At 43.9% G+C, this 3,465-nt stretch overlaps 1 pseudogene; it reads left to right on the top strand.

The window, feature by feature from the left end:
* Positions 1-2,277: 2,277 nt before the first annotated feature.
* Positions 2,278-2,799, top strand: LOC128097019 (mitochondrial import inner membrane translocase subunit Tim17-A-like; annotated as a pseudogene).
* The last annotated feature ends 666 nt before the right edge of the window (positions 2,800-3,465 follow it).

Genomic DNA, 3,465 nt, shown 5'->3' with positions numbered 1-3,465 from the left:
AAGCAGAAATGACTCTAAGGCAGGTATATTGCCAAGAGCCCACCCAGCATGAGTGGCAGCCTATGAAAGCTAGAAATGCAGTGTTCAGAGCACAACTTGCATGTTAGAGAGTCTTCTCTAAGCAGTTCAGCTGGTCAGAACCTCTTCTGGGTGCTTGGCTCTTCTGAGAGTGTTTCACTAGTCCTTACGGCTTATATATGCCTGGGGAGGACAAGGTCTAGAGATTCTGGTCTGTTTCAGAGACTTCCTAAAGCTTTTTGGTTGTTTATTTCCTGAACTTAAAGAGCTTGCCTGCAAGGTGGATGTTTCACCACCTCCCTTTAAAATATCCTACATCTTAACAGATTCCCTCCCTCCAACTGCATAGTTTTATCTCAGAGGAAATCGCCGCACAACACATGATGACCAAGGCTTCTCACTGATGGGTTCTTCTACATCTCCAAAGAACTTGAAAGCTGCTGCCGGCACCTTTCTGAGCCAAGTCCTCCATGCTCCTCCCTCCCTGCTTGACTGTCGTGGGCTGACTGTACTGATTCAAACCTTGAGCAGCAGCGGGGAGCCCCTGCCCATCTTCTCCTCTCACCTCACTACACTTTTCCTCCTGCATTTCCGTTTCCTAAAACAAATCTTCCTCTTCTGTTCTCTTGTTTATTCTTCCTGGTCCCGGGATGTATTAAATTTAGAGCTTAACTTTGACTTCAAAGTGTTTCCCACATCTGTGACACCAGTGTCATCAGAGGACTTACAGCCTATTAAGTGAGAGAAAAAAAGGAACAATGGTAAAGAAATGAAGCAAAACAAAAAACAAAACCTCTGCTGCTGTTATAATGAAGTGCAACACCCATCAATGATGAATTCTGATGCACATAATGGCATCTGATGCTTTGTAGAAGTTCTAAAAGCCACAGTATAAGTAGTTATCACAGTGAACTTGTACAGCCTTTGTCCTTCAGAACACTAACTTTCAAACTTGAATACACCTAGGAAGGAGTAGAGGGAATAATTTAAAAGTACTGACACCAAGTCCTATCCAAACACCCTGATTCAATTTGTTATGAGTCTTCCAAAGGCCCCAGAGCTTAAGGACACAATTGAGCTTTGAAAAGTGTGATGTTCTTGGGAGGTGACAGAACCTTAAGATGTGGGATCTACTGGAAGTCTTTAAATCACTGGGGTTTGCCCTTGCAGAATAAGACCCTAGAATCCTCTTTCTATTTTTTCTGGTGGCTGTGAGATGAGTTATTTTGATCTTCTACACACTCCCACCATGGTGTGCTGCTTTGCCTCTGGGTAAAACCAAAGTGTCTTAGTTAGGGTTTCTTTTGCTATGAAGAGACACCATGACCATGGCAATATTTCATCATGGTGGCTTACAGTTCAGAGGTTCAATCTTTTATCATCATGGTGGGACAAGGTGACATGCAGGCAGACATGGTGCTGGAGAGCTAGCTGAGAGACCTACCACTTGCAGGCAATAGGAAGTAAACTGAGACACTGAGCATAGCTTGAGCATATGAGACCTCAAAGCCTGCCTCCACAGTGACACACTTTCTCCAACAAGACCACACCTACTCCAACAAGGCCTCAACTCCTAATAGTGCCACTCCCTTTGGGGGCCATTTTCTTTCAAACCACCACACAAAGCCATGAGGTAGACCTTGAATAGGAATCTACAAAACTTTAAATCTCTTTATAAACTGATTATCTGGGGGTAATTTGTTACAGCCATGGAAAGCTAATTAACACAGCCAATGACTCATATTTCTGCTTTTAAGTATAAAATGAACAGTAACAGAACAGTAAAAATAATGCTGACTGAGAAACACAGAAAGGACACATGACGACGATTTTTTTTTTAATTTTTGCTGAGGTGATAGGGATGAAATTCAGGGTGTTGCACATGTTACACAACCACAGAGCTACAGAACCCTCATCTGGAGACTCTGTTGTGTTATTGTGCTTGAATGTTCTCCCAGATCTCTCGTCTGAGGTTACAGTTTACACAACTTCCAGTATTTGCTACTGAATTTGAACTAGGGCCTTACTAATCCCAATTCACTCTCTGTTAACATCTGCCACGTTTTCTGATGATCCATTACCAAGCAGATTCACTTGGAAGGAAAATTCAAATGAGAGAGCCTTGAAATAAAGGTAAGAATTTCCGGGGTGGGCTGGAATTAAGATGGAGGAGATGCCAGAGAGCTGTGGTGGCCGCAGCATCCACCCTGTTGTCCCTTAACCCTCTCTGTCCGCGGTATTTGGAGTCCAAGGCCCTGGCGAACTGTGGATGACTGTGGTGGTGCCTTTACCATGGCTACCATAGGTGGTGGTGTCTTTCAAGCCCTCAAAGGTTTTCGAAATTCTTCAGTGGGAGTAAACTACAGACTCTGAGGGAGTTCGACAGCTGTTAAAACCAGGGCTCCACAACTGGGAGGTAGCTTTGCAGCTTGGGGAAGACTGTTTTCATAACTGACTGTAGTGTGGTTCAGATCAGAGATGAAGAAGAGCCCTGGAACTTTGTTACTAGCAGGGCCTTAACAGGAGCCGTTCTGGCACAAGGAATGGACCGGAAGCCATGCTTGGGTTGGCTGCGATGGGAGGCGCTCTCCCAGCTTTAATTGAAGGAGCTGGCATTTTGGTGACAAGCTTTGCCTGTGCAGTTTCCCAGTGGCCCTCAGTTTGCTGCAGACTGCTCCCAGTTGCCTTCAAGCCAGTTACCATCCTCACCCTGGGAGACTACGACAGTACCAGGACTTCTTTCCCAGGATTCCTGTAATGGGGTGGACTGTAGTTCAGTAGGGTTTCAGAAGTTCAAGTTACGTCTCTTCAAAGCCATGTGGGCAGTGGAGACCAAGCAGGCCACGGAGAGACAATTAGCACATTTTTCTCTCAGAGGGGAGAAAAGATACTGAGTTTATTTATTCACACTTGGATTGCATTTGTGATCAAAATAAACGTCTAATACATTTAAAGAGCATATATATACATGCTAAGAAGATAAAGGACCAAAGGACAAATAACAGTGAAACTCGATCATCATTTCCTTCAGGACTTCTCTGCCTGGTGTTTTGTGTGCAGTTATTCAGACAATGAAAGTTTCCTGGGACTTAACATTTCCTTTTGAAGTTATAGAGGTCTGCCTTTCATACTGAGCATACTTCAGGTAATGCATGTTTATGCCAATCCTCATCTTACTTGAAATGAATTATATATGAAGATTATGTAATTAGCGTGAATCATTTCACAGGGAAAGAATTGAAAGATAGGCCCATATGTTCATCCTTTGCTTTGAAAACGAAATGCTGTCTTGGTTTAGCAGATGCTGGATAACAGGGTGTAGTACACACCTTTAACCACAGGGGCAGAAGCAGGTGGATCTGTGTGAGTTCCAGGCCAGCCTGGGCTACATGGAGAGACCTTGTCTCAAAAAAAGAAGATACTGGATATAAAACTCTTTTAGGGCTG

The sequence above is a fragment of the Peromyscus californicus genome, unplaced genomic scaffold (genome assembly GCF_007827085.1).
Source record: "Peromyscus californicus insignis strain IS unplaced genomic scaffold, ASM782708v3 Scaffold_5__1_contigs__length_169319896, whole genome shotgun sequence".
Lineage (NCBI taxonomy): Eukaryota > Metazoa > Chordata > Mammalia > Rodentia > Cricetidae > Peromyscus > Peromyscus californicus.
Note: the sequence above shows the minus strand (reverse complement) of the source record. Positions and strands in the feature narration are given on the sequence as shown.